Source organism: Crocodylus siamensis, chromosome 5 (genome assembly GCF_052110815.1).
Source record: "Crocodylus siamensis isolate JL-2025a chromosome 5, ASM5211081v1, whole genome shotgun sequence".
In the NCBI taxonomy this organism is placed as follows: Eukaryota; Metazoa; Chordata; order Crocodylia; family Crocodylidae; genus Crocodylus; species Crocodylus siamensis.
This window is the reverse complement of record NC_143399.1, coordinates 2260107-2278299: the sequence shown is the minus strand read 5'-3', so window position 1 is coordinate 2278299 and position 18193 is coordinate 2260107. Positions and strand designations below refer to the sequence as shown.

The 18193-nt window shown below is 51.9% G+C and overlaps 1 protein-coding gene across 1 annotated transcript in view; it reads left to right on the top strand.

Annotated features, from left to right (window-relative positions):
- The window catches only part of ZSWIM5 (zinc finger SWIM-type containing 5), a 125426-nt gene that overhangs the window by 25721 nt on the left and 81512 nt on the right, over positions 1 to 18193 (top strand). The window lies entirely within an intron of this gene.

Sequence of the window (18193 nt, the reverse complement as noted above, 5' to 3'; positions counted from 1 at the left end):
CTGTGGGAAGGGGCTGTGAAGACCTGGTCCCAAAGCCAGGATCTCTCCTCTCCGGGAGCACGTGCTGTAACCCTTATGCCAGACTCCTTGCCCTGCGTCACGTTGCGCTTTGTCTTCAAAGCTCTTTGGACAGAGATGCAGACGCACGGCGAAGGGGGAGTTTCAAGCAAATTATTGGCCCCTGCCTTGCAAACACCACCTTGGACCAATGATTCGCTGGCCATCGGGGATTTTAAACCTTAGAAGTGCTTTAACTCAAATCACTAGCTAGGCTGGATTATTATTATTTTGTTCTGATGCTGAGTACGTTAAGTGCCCCCGTAGGCCGCCTGTTCAGCGGCTGCAGCTCGCGACCCTTTTCTTGACTTGCTAGCCCCAGGGTTGTGAATGTCCAGTGGCTGCTTTGCTGCCTGGCGCTGCACGTTTCCTCTGCGTGTCTCTCCTTCCAGGCTGTGGAGCAGGAACCGAGCGGGTCTCGCTTGGAGGGCTACTGTGCTGGAGGTCTGGGGGGGTATGTCACTTCTCTTGGAGTCACGTGGAGTAGATGGAAGGAGTCCTGCCCCTCCTGTGTGGTTTAAGGGCGATAGGACCCATCCTTTCAACAGCTGGCCCAAGGGCTGGACTAGAGCCTCTAAATCCAGATGTGACCTGCTTCAAACTGAGCCACAGCCGAGCTTTTTAGCATTGAATCTGGGACATCTTTGTTTCCGGTTACACCAGATATCAGGTGATTACAGTGATCCCTTTTGGCTGGAGAATCTGTGGACCTTATCAGGTGGAAGGAGTCATATGAGCCCCCTGACCGTGGCAGGTAGTGAGCCACGGTTCCCAGCAAGGGTCACGGAAGAGTGCCCATCGTTTGCTTTCTGCCTGTGTTACTTGTACCTCGTAAATCTTGTACCCCATCTGCCTTGCAGATTGGGTGAGATGCCATCATGTTACCCCATGCACCGTGCGGTTTCAGCTTGGCGGAGGCTTCTACAGGCACGGTTTCAAACACATTGCTATCCGATGTATTGGTCTGTGGGACGTGGAGCGTGTCTGTGGTTTCCTTGTGGACCTTTGCACACGGGTACCTCAGAAGATGCCGTGGGTAGAAATGTCATTTATTGTACCCCACTTGAGTATAAATGCCTACAGATTGTTTTACAGAGCACCAGGCCTGGGAGGGATCCCAGGGTTATTGGCTCCTAACCCACCTAGACCCTTGTCTGTCCTGTCTTTTCTTGAAAGCCTCCAGTGAGAGAGGTGGGATCTCGATATGCTTTGCCAAAGCTGATACCCATGTGTCCAGCCCTCTGTGACCTGGAGAAGAAAAGGCAAGTGACTTATCCCCCACCCCGGTGCACGTGCATCGCCTCTGTGCTTTGGGGGGAGGTTTCCTTACGCTGCTGGTTTGGATGCAATCTGGGCTACAGACACAGATGGACGAGCCTGCAGATAGTTGGTCCAGGTGAAGCCAGGAGCACGCGATCAGGACGGTGCTGACTGGGATAAGAGATTTGTCAATGCACACAGCTCTTGGCCCATGGTAACTGGGGGTTGGCTTTGATGGCCCAGGGAGGCCATTTTAACCATGTGTCCCTACCACTTCCATGCCTCAGCACTTCTCTTTAGGGTAGGTGTGAGGTTCACAGATACAGAGGGGGAGAAGTCCTGGGAGGTCACATAGCCCATCTCCTGGCCAATATAAGACTAGCTTGTTTGTAGGGCTGATACAAAAGGCCATGTTTCTTCTTGGAATTGGAGAATCCTAGAAAATGAGGGTCGAAGGGACCTCGGGAGGTCACATCTAGTCCAGCCCCTCCCTGCCCCAAGCTGGACCAGCCCCAACTACATCATCCCAGCCAGGCTGGGGAAGAACGAGATTGTCTACCCAGGGCTTAAACACCTCCAAGGATGGAAACTCCCCCACCTCTCTGGGTGACCTGTTCCAGTGCTTCACCACCCTCCTAGTAAGAAAATTCTTCCCAATATCCAACCTCAACTTCCCTTGCTGCAGCCTGAGCCCATTGCTCCTTGTCCTGTCATCTGCCCCCACTGAGAACAGCCCAGCTCTGTCCTCTTTGCAGCCCCCCTGCAGGGAGGTGAAGGCTGCTATTCAGTCCCCCTCGGTCTTCTCTTCTGCAGATTAAGTCAGCCCAGGTCCCTCAGCCTGTCCTCCCTAGTCATGTGCCCCAGCCCCACAACCATTTTTGTTGCCCTTCATGGGTGGCAGCCTGCAAAATCTGACCTCTGCACCTGCGTTGGAGCGGGATTGTCAGGATACATCCAGGCGCAGCAGGGGCCAGGTGCACCGAGATGCAATAAGGGCAAGGTGGACTCTCCTGGGAATCCTGGCTGCCGACTGCCTGCTCGGCCGCAAAAAGCCTCTCTTCCAAGTGAAGGTTTTGAGCCAACGAGATCCAGGAAAGTTAATGAATCGCTCCCAGGGGACGCGAATGGACCCAAAGGGAGAGATCTAGGTTTGGTCTAGACTCCAATAGAGCTGGGGTGAGTGGATAAAGTCCAGCTCATCTAGCAGACAAAGGTACCTCCAGGTCTGGGAGCTGAACTGGACAAGGGCAAACAGGCAAGAAAGTACTTTAGTATTAAAAAAAAAAAAAAAAAAAAAGTGATTAATTGTTGGAACAAATTCCTGAAGAACAGGGTGAATTCTCCACCTTGGATTTTGATTGAGAGACTGTGGGATGCTGGAAGTGTAGGGCCTTGTTCTTGGGTTTGTGTCCCCAGGATGTGATGTTAGATGAGCTGATGGACCTTAAGAGCTCCTCAGTGTGTGGATTCATCTCGTGCTAGTGGAAGAACGGGATTGAATGGCCCCAACGGGAGGTGTTGCCTGGCTGCAGTGGTGCAGGGTGCATTAAAAGATGGAAGGAGGTAGGGCTGTGGATTTTCTTTGCTGAATTGGGATCTTGCAAAAAGGTGGTGCTTGGGGACCACGGACCCTAAAAAGCCCTCTTTGAACTGCACGGTGGAGGAGCTGAATACCTTGCTGCAGCCTTCAGGTTTATTAAACCAGGCAGGCAGGGGCTGGAAACAGCCTTTACACAGCGCAGAGATGCTAGTCTGGGGGGGTTTGCATTTTACCCTCTGCTGGAGCAGGTTGAAGGATTGAGCTGCTTTGTTCTCCGCGATGCAGCCCTACAAAAGGCGTCCGTACAGCTCAGTGGGGCAGCCGCGCTAGTCGCTCATGGCTCTGTCTCGTTCGTTTGTTCGTTCATTTACGTTAACGAGAATATCAGGAGAGCATCCTCTCTTCCCCCTCGTGCGCTGGATGTGCCACGTAGGTTCTGCTCCATCTAGCCCCGGATGCGGCTGGAGCAGTAATTACCATGTTAACGATTATTCTCATACAGTGAAACTCAACCCATTTTCCGATCCGCTGCCCCCTGTTTCACCTTCGCTTGGCTGCTCGGGGCCTCTTTGCGGATTAGGCCTCTTTTAAATCTCGTGTTTCCCGGGGCACAGATGCCGTCTGCGTTTGCCTCTCCTTTGGGCAGCCGTGAGGATTTTTCTCTGCTGGTTATTGAGAAGGCAGTCTTTCCTTTTCGCCTGTCCTTCCACTCGTCCCAGTTCAAAACCTTTAATAAGAGGCCATTAGCTGGACAGGACAGGTCGGTGTCTGAGCTGTGCTGAGAATTCGCTATTCCCACTGATAGCCAGGGATCAATCCCCATCGATCCGCTGCCAAGTGCAGACAGATCTCTGAAAAGGCCGTATTACTTATTATAGAACAGGCAGCTTCCCTGCCGGCAAGGTCTCGTTACCCTTTGTGCCCTTCCAGACTCCGACTCTTCCAGCCGGGAAGGGGTCGAGGTGCCTACCTAGGTGGGCATTGCACTGGTGTAGGATTTGAGTCCTTCCTGGGCAGATGGAAAAGCCGGGTCCAGGGTGGGTGGGCCAGTGGGGCAGTAACTCCATTTGTGGCTGAATCGTAGTGAAGTTGAGACTGGGCCAGTTAGAAAGACGAAGGGAGGGATGTGACGGGGGACATCGTGGGGTGGGGAGGGAAGAACAACCCATCAGCCCAGGGGAAGACCAACTAGAGCTCAAACTCCCTGCAGCAGCTGGGTCACGCCAGTCCGTGCATGGGGTGGCTTAGGGCATCCCAGTCTCTGTCTGGCCCCTGCGTCTTGGCCTTTAGAGCCTCTTCTCTCTGGGATTGATGCCATCCCAGGCTTTTCCCATCAATGCCATTTTTTAGAAGTGCTAAGAATAGCCCGACATGTTCTTGAGGTTTCTGTTCGCAGCCTTCGGGGGTCTGAGGGCAGCTCGTGGTACTTGCATCTACCGAGGGGTAGGGGTCGGGCCCTGTGTGGGTAGGACCCCGTGGGGTATCAGTGCATCTGGAGGGGGAATGCGTGCCAGGTCGCAGCTCCACGGACTATGAATTCCCTCTAGCAGCAGTTATGCATTTGCCACCTTGGGCTCTCGGCATTTGGGGTGAACGAAACCCCATCTTTCCCGATGGGAGACGCAGCGCTCCCGGCATCGTCTTTAATGCCACTGTGGAAGCAAATCCAATTGTCTTTCCACTGCTGCAAACATCTTGAGTGAGTTCTCATGGTGGAGGGAAGTTTTTCCCCCAGATGGTCCCCATCCCAGTGCCTGGGGCCTTTTTGGAGCCATAGGTGATTTAGGAGCTGTTGCTGCAGGTAGCGGGAGGGGCTGGCACCCCTTCCCCCTGCTTCTGTAGGTCCAAACCTGCCCTCGTGGGGCTGGCCGTGTCGGTCTGGCTCTGTAGCGTGCAAGACCGGGCTGGACGCTGGTTGTCGTGTCGGCTGCAGTGGAGGAATGGCTCGACCGTGCCGTTCTTGCTCGTCGGAGCTGGCTCAGCTCTGGGTTCCTGCAGGATTCGGCCAGGTGCATGTGAAAACTTTGGTCTGGGGGCAGAATTCAGCACCGCGGAGGCTGGACTGGATGACCCTGCGAGGTCCCGTCCAGACCTGGTTCTCCATGACTCGTGCAGCAGCCCCGCGGTTGAGATGACCCACGTGAAAAGCGCCGGCGCGAGTCTCAGCAGACGGGCTCCCACATCTCCTGCGTCTTGCTGTCTGCATCCGCCTCGTGCTCAGACACCACCGGGCAGAAAATTTGCTGACGCAGCCTTCGGGGTGTAAAATACACCACGGCCATCTGCTCCCATAAGAAAATCCAAGCGGCTTCTGTGTTTTAACCTACGTGTTGTGATGATCGTGAATAATTAGCTGCCTCTTGCAATTCCTAAATTTTGCGGGGGGAGAAAACAAAACAAAAAGCCCTGGCGAGGTCGGTTTTATTTAATTTTTTTTAACCCATTGCGGTGCCACGGAGTGATGTTTTTGGTCTTTAAATGGGCCCCAGCAGCAATCGTGAGGAGCCACATCATGCAGGAATTTGGAGGGATGAGAAATCCCCGGTTGGCTGCTGGGCGAGGAGCTTGGGGGGCTTTGCCTGGGAGGGATCTCGGGGGCCCGTACCCCCAGCGGGACGGTCTCGTGTGTGCCTGGGGCAGGCAGGTGCTCCTTCTTTCACATCTGGATCCCGGGGGTGAGGGGAGGAAAGGGATCCCTGATGGTGAGAGGGAGAGAGTGATCCTACTCGCTCTCTTCCCGCCCCACCACCAATAAGCGAACTGGCCTTCCAAGCACCAGGCCTTTCCTGTGCAAAGACAGATGTCCTCCCCCATTGCATTCGACTCCTCCTAGAAATCCTCCTGTCTAAAATTAAAAGCACGTGGTTTTATGTCAACTCCCCTTTGGTGACTCAATCTGTGGGCCCGATTCTCTGGGGCAGTTCCTTCCATCAGTGCAAAATTGCTGCCGTTCACATGCAGCTGGGTGCGTCTATGCCGCACCCGAAGGAGGGCACCATGCCCAGCTTGGAAATGCAGCGGTGAAGTCACGGCCAGCTCTGGACTCGGACACTGGAAACCAGCGGTGGGTCCCGAGGGCTGCTTTGTTGCTGGTCTGGTCCATGTGCATGGGAGCAGGTGACCCGGTCTACTTAAGAGCACCATCCCAGGAGTGCTGGGGGGTCCGTGTGGACCCTGGGTGGGTGCCAGTGTCTGTGCAAGGTGGAAGATGAGGGAGAATCGGTCCCTTTGCCCCCTTTGAGTTTGTCGGCTTTCCCCGAATGTCAGCTACCGAGGGCGATTGGATCCTGCCTCCCTACCGCGGCATCGTTTGTGACAACGGTTTCGGCTAATCCAGCTGAGCTGCTGGAGAACCTGGTGGCTTTTCTCCACGCTGGCGGGGGGAGGATGACGACCATTCCCCTGGGATCCCTAACGGACGGCTTTGCCTGTGGAATGCAATCCGGCGCTGTCGGGCTAGGGGCAGGGGCACGCGCGGCTGCCGCACGAAACGCTCGTCTGCTGCTATTTTGGGAGCGCGCCTATCCTTGCACGTACCTGCTGCAGCACGTTCCCTTGAAACTCGAGACTGCAAAGCAATGAGCCCGAAACCTCTGCCAGCCCAGCCTTCTGCAGCTCCTCTCCCCGGGCCAAGCTCCACGCGGGAGGAAAACCCCCAGGGAGTGACCGACAGATCGAAGAAACACAAATGCGATTCGGAGGCTCAGTGGCGCTGGGGCTTTGTTCTGGCTTTTTATTTTGTTGCTGTTTCTCATCTCCTGGTTGAAGTCTACTGGGATTTCTTCTCCCCACCCCCTTGTTTTCCATTTGGGGGAATAAAAACCCAGCCTGTTCCCTTTGCCGGCTCACAGGAATGTTTCTCTTCCCTTTGTCTTTCCTCTTTTTGCTGTTCTGCCGCCGCCTCCTCTTGATCCAGTTACTCCTTCCCAGTCTCTTCTCTCCTCTCCTCATCTTCCTGGCCGTCCTACCCTCCCTGTGCACCACCTGCCCATGCCGTTGGTGTGAGCCAGCGGGAAGGCTCAGTGATGGCTGTAGTGGGTAGCATCCCGGTTTCTTCTTGAGGAACAACTGAATGGGGAGAAGCTGGTGGTGGAAGGTGGAGCACGTGCTGGGCGAGCGGTCGGGGTTTCCGGGAGGGGTGTGGAAGGTATATTGGTACGAGACATGCCGTGGGGCTGGGCTGGGCCACATCCTGGCGGCGAAGCCGTTGGAGCACCCTTGTGCGTCAGTGTGCCTGAAATGGACGGTGACTCCGGGGAAATTCTCGGGGCTACTCCAGGCAGGTCAGGCACGAGCGAGCAGAGCATGTTTTCCGGCGTGCAGGTGTGCCCTCGGTGTCTACTCTCCTATTCTCTTATTTGCAAAGAAGCTCTAAGAGTGGTTTGCAAGTGCGGTACGGGGATGAGCACAGAGGAGGACGGACTCTGTCTTCCAGGAACAGCTGAGAAGCACTGAGCTGTGAGGTCTCAGAGCTGGGACGGGGCGAGGACTCTTGCCGTGGGTTTTGCTGGGGCTGTATGCATTTTTTTGCAAAAAAATCTATCTTTTCTGTCTACCTACCTAGCTATCTAATATACCTTTACATTGGCGGCAGTGCCTCCTCCCTCCCTCTCCTTTTCTTTCTTTCTTTCTTTCTTTCTTTCTTTCTTTCTTTCTTTCTTTCTTTCTTTCTTTCTTTCTTTCTTTCTTTCTTTCTTTTCTTTATATTGGCAGCTCTGCCTGCCTGCCTGCCTGCCTGCACTGTCTGCACTGTCTTGTGACCAGTCCGGTTCACTTGACCGTTCCTAATGCACACGCCGTTACAACATCAAAGTCCCATTACAGTACCTGCACCCACATGTCTGTCTTTGCGCTGGGGCTGTAGCCTTAGCCCTGGTGAACAAGGAAAGGAGTCCATAGCTGGAGGAGGCCTCGGAGTAGATCCCGCACACACGTCGAGGATTATAAGTCCCCTTTTGGCAGTGCAAGGTGCTGTACATCTTCCAGGGGTTGCCCTAGACCCTTGCCGTGACCAGCAATATTGCAGCTCTAAGAGCAGCACCACTGACTCCCTTCCGCGCATGGAGAGTAGGAGATGCTGAACCACGCCAATATGGTTTTTCAGGCCTCCCCAGGATATAAAGTACTTGGCTTTCTGTTTGTAATGGTTAATTCTGCTGTAAAAGTTGACATTCTTGGTGGTTTGGGAATTGCTCTGCAGCAGCATTTCCAAAATAATAAATGGCTTCCAAACTGTGCATGAGCAAGGGCCATAAATTACACCCCCCTTCTCATTTTTTTTTTATGGCCGAATCAAACTTGCATTGGAGAAACCTTTAAAATAAAAAAGAAAGAAATACCCAGTATAATCATGTTTAAACTTGAATCCATTGATCTTTCCTGTGGGGGCCTCATGAATATTTTTCATTTTTTGTTGCACTGCTGTCATCTCTCAGGGACCTGTGATTAAAGTAGGGTGGCTCTTGCTCAAAACCCATCTTTTACTGCCGAAGGCTGCAGGGAAACATTGAACCGGGTCGATGTTTGCAGCAATGAATTATGAGGAAGAAGAAGTTATGGGTGTTTTCTTGGTACAAAGCACCATCGTGAAGGGGACAGTGAGACTTGTTTTCCCTCTGATGGTTGCGTGACCTCAGTGGCCTGTTGGTGGGCCTTTTCGGTTAAAAATATCCCATGTTCAGATCAATGGTAAAGTGTTTTTACTGAGTCCTTCCACATCCAGTTCCTGAGCTCTGCTAGCCCATAAAAGATGGGTTCTTCCATACAGGAGGATGGAGTTGCTTTTGCCCATCCTTAACTAAAAACCACCCACTTTCCCAGGGATGAGTTTCCACAGTGGACTAGTTTTCTGCACCAGTTAAAAATTGGGTTGAAAGCAATGGGAAGGAAGTTTTGCACATGTCAAGCATGAAAATTGCAGTAAAACCTTCGAGTTGCAATACTGCATTCAGCAGTGGCTCTCAACCTGCTTAGACTCGCCGTCCCCCTCTAGAAAAATACCATCTCTGAGCTTTCACCATTTTTGAACTATGGAATAATAACAGTGTGTTTCTTCTTTTGCACAGAACTCAGACCCCAGCAGGGCAAAATGGGGTTTTTGTGACACTCTGAGTTCCTTTATGAATTATCCTGGGGCTGGAAGGGACCCAGAGAGGTCATATCTAGTCCAGTCCCTGCCTGAGGCAGGATCAGCCCTGTCCAAACCATCCTGTACAAATCCATCATCCAACCTCTTTTTGTAAAACTACCGTCAGCCCTGCCACGACATCAGACATTGCACCCAAACCTGCCACAGGGAAAGCCAGGGAACGATGGCAGCCAGCGTCCTGTTTCTATGAAAGGATGTTCATATGCACTCAAGAGATCCCAGGTAGCCCCCTGCTACAGAGCAGGACAACCCCCCCCAGTCTGTGCCAAACCCCCATAAGCCAGACCCAAATCTCTGGGTTTATCTTGTGGATCTCACATAGGTGTTTGCCCACCTAACTGCGCTAAGATTGCACGGGCCCCAGTTGAGCGTCACCGACTTAGGGACGCGTGGAGGAAACCAGTTGAGTGTGATCTATAAGTCTAGTTGCATGGTGCTGTTTCAGGCTGCGGGTAGGTAGCCAGACGCTCTCCTCCTTTCCTTTGTGAAACAGGGCAACAAAAATGCCAGCTCCGAGGTCGAAAATGTGCAGAAACTGCAAAAGGCCACCTTCCCCCAGGATCCCCAGGCTGAGACGCTGTCCTGCACCTGAGCCACAGCCCAGGGGATATTTTAGCTTGAAGGCACCTTCTTGATTCCCAGCTGCTTGACTGCCCCTGGCAGGACACATGAGCCTGATTTCTGACGGGCTCCCAGACCCGTGCTCCGGGTTAGAGCATTCACCAGACTCTCCGCGGTCCTCGCCCCCAGCCCTGCCGCCAGCCCAGGATGTGGTGGCAGTAGCGGTCTTCTGTAGCATCTGCACCGGGAGAGTCCTTCCCCAGATAGCTCCTCTGGCCCTTTTATAAAGAGGTTGGACCAAAAGTGAGAGTTTCACCCTGCATCTCATCTGCCTTGGGTTTCTGGAGACTACTGGGTTCTTAGCAGCGCTGTTAAATCAAACCTTGCCCTTCCCAGTCTGCATCCAAATGTGCACAAAAAGCTGGTTTTCGGTCTGCGGGGGTTGTGGAGAGCGTCTCGGGGAAAGGGGTCATCCCAGTAACATGCGCAGTGGTGCCTGGGAGATGTTCTTTTCTTCCCCAAACTCAGACTTCAAGGTAAGGCCTGTGAACTCCTTTTCCAAAAGGTGTCAGGGGCAGATTTGCTGAAGGAGATGCCGGGAGATGCAGAACTGTCTTCATCTATTCATAAGACAGGGTTTTGCTCCAGAGGTCGTGTAGGGGGATAGGACGCTGCTTTGCTTTAAAAGGCAAAGGACTTGTAAATGGGAAAGACAGATATGGGGAAGTCATGGAAAATGTTTTTTATATTATAGTAGTTCAAAAGGGCTCTGATTGTGCATGGCACTGGACAAACACTGGACTCCCTTCCTTGTCTGTATTGCATTATTCCCTTACTCCCAAGCAGCGTGCAACTCTACACAGTGCTTCAGCTTGCTTCAAACTCCTGAAGCCAAAGTCCAAAGGTTTTAAACCCAAACCCAAATGGTAAATTTTGATTTATTTATTTTTTTGGATGGCATTGAATTGGTTGGAGTTGTGGATTTTTTGTTTGTTTGTTTGTTTGTTTCCCCTTTCAACTTGCGATTGGAGCTATTTGCCCTCCGGATTAAAACAAAAATCAGCTTTCAAAGCCAGGGTGAATTTATGGAGCACATCGTGTTTTAATTAGAACATTTAATTAGGAAGAGATTTTCATCAGAGTGGGTCTTGTTTTAAAATGATCAAGGATATTGCGTGAAAACAAGAGGAGCTTTTGAGAAACGCGCAACCAGATCAGTAATTTAGGGCACCCACGCTGCCCACTTGAGCTTATCATTTTATTCTCTTTATTTTTGTAATGAGCTGAGGGGCTGCTGGTTTCCTACACATCTTCTTTTGATTAACTCTGAAAATAAATCGTGCCGTTAGGAGCCGGTCACCCACCACCCGCTGCTGAGGACAGCTCGGGGGTAGGAAACGAGCGCTTCACGTCTCCTCTCTGCTGCTCTCGCTCAAGAGTTAATCTGCTGAATTCCTTTCTTTCCCCTCTTTATTCCAAGCTAAATTCTCTGGGTCCTTGTTGCAAGCAGATGCCGGGCATGTTAACAGCAGCCTGTCTTCACAAGTCGATGCAAATGGTGCCGGGGCTTGGAGAGGACGCGCCATCAGCTATCCCAGAGTCACTGCCCGCGGTCGGCGCTGTTGCAGGAGAGTAGGCGGCAGTGGGGGTGCACCAGGCCGGGCCGGGATGAACACACAACCTACACTCCGATGTAACTTGGGCTGGTGTATACTCACCCCGGCTTTCTGAGGGGTCGTTCGGCCCCAGAGCAAAGTGGCTTATAGCAGGGTATCCTGTGCATTGCGTCTGCTCCGTACTGACACCAGTCGACGGCATCGATGCCACGTGCCTGCACCCTCTGCCTTGCTGATCGGCGTTTATTTGCAAAGGAAATTCCTCCTTGGTAGTTCTGGTGATGTGTTGGCTTTTCGGTGAAAGGTGTCACTTTTTCCCTCCGTTTTCTTTTATTAAAAATTCTTGGGCGCCAGCATCAATATGGGCTCAATATTTTTTTGAAGGCGAGGGGAGGAAAATAATGGATAAATTCTCCTGATCCTTCTCCCTCCATCCTGTTGGGTCCAATTTTGGGTCTTGGAACAGACCCTGTAGGTCATGCCCAATTATTTAGTGCATGCTCAGCTCCTGGGAGCCGAGTCCAAATTCCTTCCACGAGGTGGGATTTGAGGGTTTCTGGAAGTGAGGTGGGCCATCAGCTTTGGCCCTGGAGGCGGCAGATGTAGGGAAGCGAGTCCTGCCTGGACTTACCGCCCTCCTGACTTCAGAGAGAAACTCAAGAGGGGAATGTGCTTTATTAAACTGCAAATCATCATTGCTTAAGTTAATTTCCTGCCTCTTCATGCACTGATCTCTACCCGCAGCAAAAAAGCAACAGCTGTGGAGACCTCGCGGGGCTCACAGCATGCTTTCTGCACCAGGGCACAAAGTGAAACAGCAGAGCAGTGGGCGCCGTATCCCCAAACCCATTGATGTAAGCAAGGCTTAACGTAGCCGCGCCAACATTTCTGAACACTTGCTGACCTTTTGCTTCATGCCCGTCGGGTTGTTTCACAAGACGGATACTTGTGCGCCGGGGATTTGTGCGGCACTGTTGCATCTAGACGGCAAGGGAGGTTGCTCATTAAGTTCAATAATTGCAAGATCCAAAATGCCGTAGCGGGATAAGAGACTACAAAAATATCTTCCCTTGTTCTGATGGGTGTAGGTGTTACGGAGGGGGCTGGGAGTTAAATTATTCCCTTGTACAATCAGATGTTCATGTAATCCCCGTTTTTCAACAGAAATGCACAGACTGTGCTGTGGGCTCTGAACTGCCGCTCTGTGACTTTGGCGATGGCAGGATCAAGCCCAAAATATTCATAGCACTAAAATTAGTCTCTGGGGGGAAAAAGAGTCAAAGATCAAAGCCTAAACCTGCTTCTCTTCTGGAATTGGGGCATCTCACGGTACTGCTGCTTGCGATCTGTGGACGTGTCCTCCCCGGGCTGCGGGTAGTCCGGTGATGGTGTGCCGAGTGCAAGACGCCCGTGTGACTTGTCAGCGCCTGTACACGTGTCTGTCTGCGTGTACGTGTGGGTCGGGGTCTGGAAGGTCCCCTCTGCTCTGAGGTGTTTTGGTCACGTGGCTTTGTGTGACCCGTCCTCCTTTGCCTCCCTTTCCAGTGGGGGCTGTGAGCTGGGACCAGCCCCCCTCAGCTGTTTCTGTCTCTAATTCCCCTGATCTTTGAGCTGCGCCAAGAAAACATAAACTTGTTGAAATCGTAAACCTGGCTCAGCTTATTGACGCTGGAGAAGCGTTACCGTCTGAATATGCGGCTCTTTTGAAAAATCAGCTTGCGCCGGCTCTTTGCAGCCGAGAGCCGCAGCTGTGGCCAGTTATCGGCGTTGAGGCAGAGTCCGGCGCAAAGCGTGCGGCGCTCTTCTCGACAGCAGCGTCTGTGCAAGCTTCAGTGGTTGTAGCTGGAGTCTGGAGCACGCGTTGTGATAGGAGAGGCTTTCGGAGCGGCTTGGCAGTGTGGGGTTCGCCTGATGCCAGGGGCAGTGGAAGGAGCTGGGAGACACCAGAAGCATTGCTGCTTTGGTGCCTGTCCAGCATTGCTGGGTTTTAGCCATGGCGCTAGAGACGAGATTTCCAGAGTCGAGTGATAGATGGAGGGAGGCACTCGCTTGCTGATTCTCCTTTCCATCTCGGAGACAGCTTGGTGCCTTTCTGCCTCTCCCAAAGAGCTTGAAACCTCTCCTCGGTGTAACATTCCTCCGCTTTTCCCTTATTGTTAACTTGAGGCTGAGATGTTTCCCGTCAGGCCAGTGCTTTTCAACCAGGGTGCCGTGGTATCCGGGGGTACCTTGAGATACTTTCAGGGGTGCTGCGGTACCCCGGGGTACCTCGAGATCCTTTCAAGGGGGTGCTGTGGTACCCTGGGCTACCTCGAGAGCCTTTCAAGGGTGCCACAGTACCCTGGGCTACCTCGAGAGCCTTTCAAGGGTGCCGTGGGGTGCCACGCTGCGTTAGCACGGTCAGGTATGCAAACACAATTCTCATGAGATTTCAAATAGGAATCCAGAGTGTTAAAAACCTTCTGGTCTGTTGTGGTCTTTCTGGTGCAATGGAAGAATTGCTGTTTTCCTTTCTGTAGTCAAAAAATAAGTGAAAACAGAGATCTGGCATTTTCTGGGGGGTGTCTCACATCTATCAAAGAATGCCTTGAAGTCTGAAAACGTTGAGAGCCGCCAGTCTAGGCTACTGGGGCAGCTCTGCCCCTGGATTGGGAGAAGTTTGGGAGCCACCTCCTTGGCTTTGGTTTTGGTATCGGAAAGACAGGGGTCGAGATGCTCGGAGGGTGTTGAAAAGCGCTGCACGTGAGCCCGCTTGGATTACTGCGATCACCTGAAGCGTGGGAGCAAGTGGCATTTGCTCACGATCTGACATCGATTGAGGGGGACTCTGCGGCCCTTCGCTGCCGACCCTCCGAGGAGCTCTCCGAGTGCAGGAGTGAATCCAGCAGCTCTGCAGGGGATGAGACAGCTGGGTCACGGCAACAGAGTTTCCCCATCTGGAAACAGTCACAGCATCAGTACTTTAATAAGATGAGGGCGATGGTGGGGGGGAGCGTGTATCGTTGTCCATCTTCACATTTGGACAGTGGACACAGGTAGAGGTTTGTTCCTCTGGGACCTATGAACATTTCTAGCTCCAGGTTTTATTGTCTGTTGAAAGACTGAAAGAGAAATATTTAGCAGAGGCAGCATAAGAGTGATGGTGATGTAGCTGTAACGGTCCAGGAATTATGCAAGAGGCAAGGATTTTTTTTACAGTGACCACTTGTATTGGACCAACTGTGCAGCTGGGCTAGAGTTAGAGCAGCTTTTGAATGCAAGATGCTGTCAGGGCTTTTTTTAAGGTGAGCTGGGGTAAGTTAGGATCCAGGGGAGAGACGACCTTCCGGGCACATGTCAGGGTTTGGAGGGGAGGCAGGGGTGGGTGTGTGATAAAATAAGACCCACGTTGGTAATTGCAGCAGAATTCCTTCTGTTGGATGGGCACAGAGGTTGGGCTTAGCGATGCCATGCTGGTGCAAGATGAAGGAACGAACTTGACCTTCCACTGCCTAATTGTAGCATGCATAAGAGGGGCAGGGATGTTGGCTCGTGGGGTGCAGGCTTGGAGCTGACCTGAGCCACAGGATGCCAGGTTGCTCTGACTGTTCAGAGGTGAAGAAGGGGTTGTGGTTGTGCCTCTAACTTGTACACTCTTGACCTGGACAAAGCAGAGGAGGGAGTTGGGATGGTCCTGCTTGGAGCAGGGGGTTGGATTAGATAGCCTCCCAAGTCCAAATCTCATTTCTTGTGGTTCTATGAAAAATAGACAATGTGGGCTAGAAGGGAACTTAGGAGGTCATGTCTAATCCAACCTCCTGCTCAAAGCAGGACCAGCCCCAAGTGCATCATCCCAGCCAAAGCTCTGTCAAGCCAGGACTTAAAGACCTCCAAGGTTGGAGATGCCACCACCTCTCTGGGTGACCTGTTCCAGTGCTTCACCACCCTCCTTGTGAGAGCTTTTCCTAATACCCAACCTCAACTTTCCTTGCTGCAACTTTAGCCCATTGCACCTTGTCCTGTCATCTGCCCCACTGAGAACAGCCCAGCTCCGTCCCCTTTGCAGCCCCCGTGCAGGGAGCTGTCGGTTGCTATTCAGTCCCCCTAGGTCTTCCCTATTGCAGACTAAATAAGCCCACTTCCCTCAGCCTCCCCATATCAGTCCTGTGCCCCAGCCCCCAAACCTTTTTTGAAACCTTCACTGCTGTGAAATAGCTCCTAGTTGAACCCTCTGGGCAAAGGTGAAAGCAAACCTGGGAAGCCTTGAGTGGTTGCAGACCATGCAGGCTGCAAGAGCTGCTGGGGACCCAAGAGAGAAGACAGTGCCCGCTTGGCCCCTGGAGCCCTAGCAGGTCTGGTGAACACGTCTCATCTTCCAAATGGTTTCACAGTGGCTAAAGAAGTCCCACCGAGGTGACCTGCAGCGAGTGAGAGGAGAAGCACCGTTGCCCATGTAATTTAGACACTGATTTAGTTAGATCTGAGCGAGCTTCTGTTGGTGATACGCTGCTTTGAGTTCACAAATGCCATCAATCAGCTGAGTCCAGCACTGGGGGATTGGAGCAGGGTTGCAAACCACTTGAAGAATAACCTGGAACCGGTGAATCCGCTGAAAGTAAAATGGGCAGCTATGCAGACGGTGCTGCACCGTGCAAAATGAATCCATTTCTGAATTGATTTCATGCTGCTGGCACTGACAAAGTCTTAGGAGAAGCTTCTTGAGCAATGTTATCTGCCAAGGGGAGGCTGGTGTGATGGATTGGATGCAGGTTAACTACACCAGCGGCTCAAATGGACAGAAAAAATGTCTTCTCCCTCCCCACCCCCCATTATATTTAGGCATGTCAGCGCTGACTGTGCTCTGTGCTTTGCTCTAGCAAGCATATGATCTGATGGACGGTGAGACGTGTTGGGAAATTTAGAGAAGGAAACAGAGTATTGGGGAAAAAAAAGACCATTTTCAAGCCAATTAAATGTATTACAATGGACCTCTTAAGAAGAACCTTTTTATTCTAATTAGATCTTGGGAGCTGGGGGGGGCCCTCTATGCTCATGACATTTTTCAAATGTGCTATCTTTATACTCTTAAAACCTGATAATTTTTTGCTCTGCTGCATTCATTTATAATCCACCAAGATTTCCAATCAGCAGCACCTCTAGGAGTCTGCTCTCGGGAGTCAAAGACTGGGAGGTGAAGGAGTGTTTACCACTTGCTCTCCGTGAACCCAAAGAGAGATTTCAGAGCCACGGTGAATGAAATGCGCTGCAGGGCGCAGGCACCAAGTAAGACCCAAAGCCCATGGTTTTGACCATGAGGCTCTCTAGCTTCCTAAATGCAGACATCGGCCCCAGGCTTGCAGGGACGGCTCTGGAAGATGCAGGTTGGAAGCAGTCCATCTGGTCCAGCTGTGAACGGACACCTGGCTGCCCGGGTTGTGGAGCACGCGGCGTAGCATCCCAGAGCGGCGGGGCTGGCAGGGACCTCCGGAGGTCACATCCAGCCCAAGCCCAGGACCAACCCCCGCCAAACCATCCCAGACAAATCCTTGTCTCGCCTTTGCCTAAAACGACGCGAGTCAACCCTGTCGCACAGCTCCAAGGCAGAGCGCCCGAACCTGGCACCGCTGAAGCCGGGGGGCAGCGGTGGTCCGTGTCCTACTCCTGAGTGGGATGTTAAAAGGCAGCCGCATCCCTCCACGGCGTGCTGCCAAAAGTGATGCCCCTTCACTGTGCTAGCCCTGTGGCTGTTAGGCTTAGATGAGTCTTTAACTTCGAATAACACGTCGGAGGAGAGGACGGCTTTCCTCGAGCTGATACAGAGACAGGGAAAGTCTTCAGCTGGATGCATGGAGGGGCAGGGAATCTGCCTGGCGGTGAGTTGCATTGGCCAAAACATGAAGGGAGAGCTGGAAAACCTGACGCCCGAGACGCAAGAATTGGCCAAAAGCTGGAAAATGGCGGTTGGGAACAACCTTGAAGTGGGCCCAGCCCAACGGACTGGAAAATCGAACAGGTTTCCTCCCTCCCTGTTTTCTAGTGCCGAATTTGTACCAAAGCTGATGGTGTGCTGAGGACTTGCTCTTCAACATGGCTCCATCTTCAGTTATTGCAGATGCAAAGGGCTGAGAAGCTTCCTTTTTCTTCTCAGCTGGCCAAAACAGCAATTTTTAAAAAGGTATTAGAAACGAAGCTCTCTTTATTGCTGTGAAGAAAAGGTGGAAGGCTTTCCAGCAAGGTGACAGCCTATAGCCTGAGCGTGAAAACCTATCTCCAGCCATAATTAAACTTGCAGTTAAGAGGGCCTTTTGGAGGGACTGTCAAATTACTTCAGACCCTCAGAAGAAGAAGAAAAAATGCTCGGTTGCCAGCTTCATTAGTAATTAAATGTCCAATTACTGTATGTAATGTCTCTGCTTTGCTGAACTCTGCAACTGCATTCATAAACAGCCCGAAGGAAGGCCCTTAATCTGTGCCATTGTTCTTCAAGTGGTTTGCACATGCAGAAAGAGAAAAGAAAAATCAGCCAGACATTTATAATATGGAAAGAAAAGAGGGAAGGGGTGGGAAGAGAAGGAAATCAAATCAGCGTCTTCTCCCCCCTCCTTTCCTTAAGCTAGGATCCTTGCCAAAACCCACAGAGAACCCCTCAGGCCCCTCTCAAGTATGCAAATGTAATTTTCTATCCAGACAACACACTCCCTTTTTTTAAATGAACTCCGTAAAAAACAATCTGTGAATGCACAACAGAAGCAAGAGGAAAATTGCAATAAAAGGAGGGTGTGTGTATGTGTGTGTGTGTGTGTGCGTGCATGTGTGTATGGAGGGGGGAGGAAAGCAAGCAGAAGGGGAGACCAAGGGAGAATAGAGATGAATATGCAGTGTCCAGAGTTTAAATAGACATAAAAGATAATGAAGTGGGGGGGGATTGTAATCAAACAAAATTATTTTGGGCCTCTTCAATCAGGCCCGGTTTGCAGGCTGTCATTTTATACAAATGAAGGCCAGGGTAATTTATGAATATTCACAGCATCG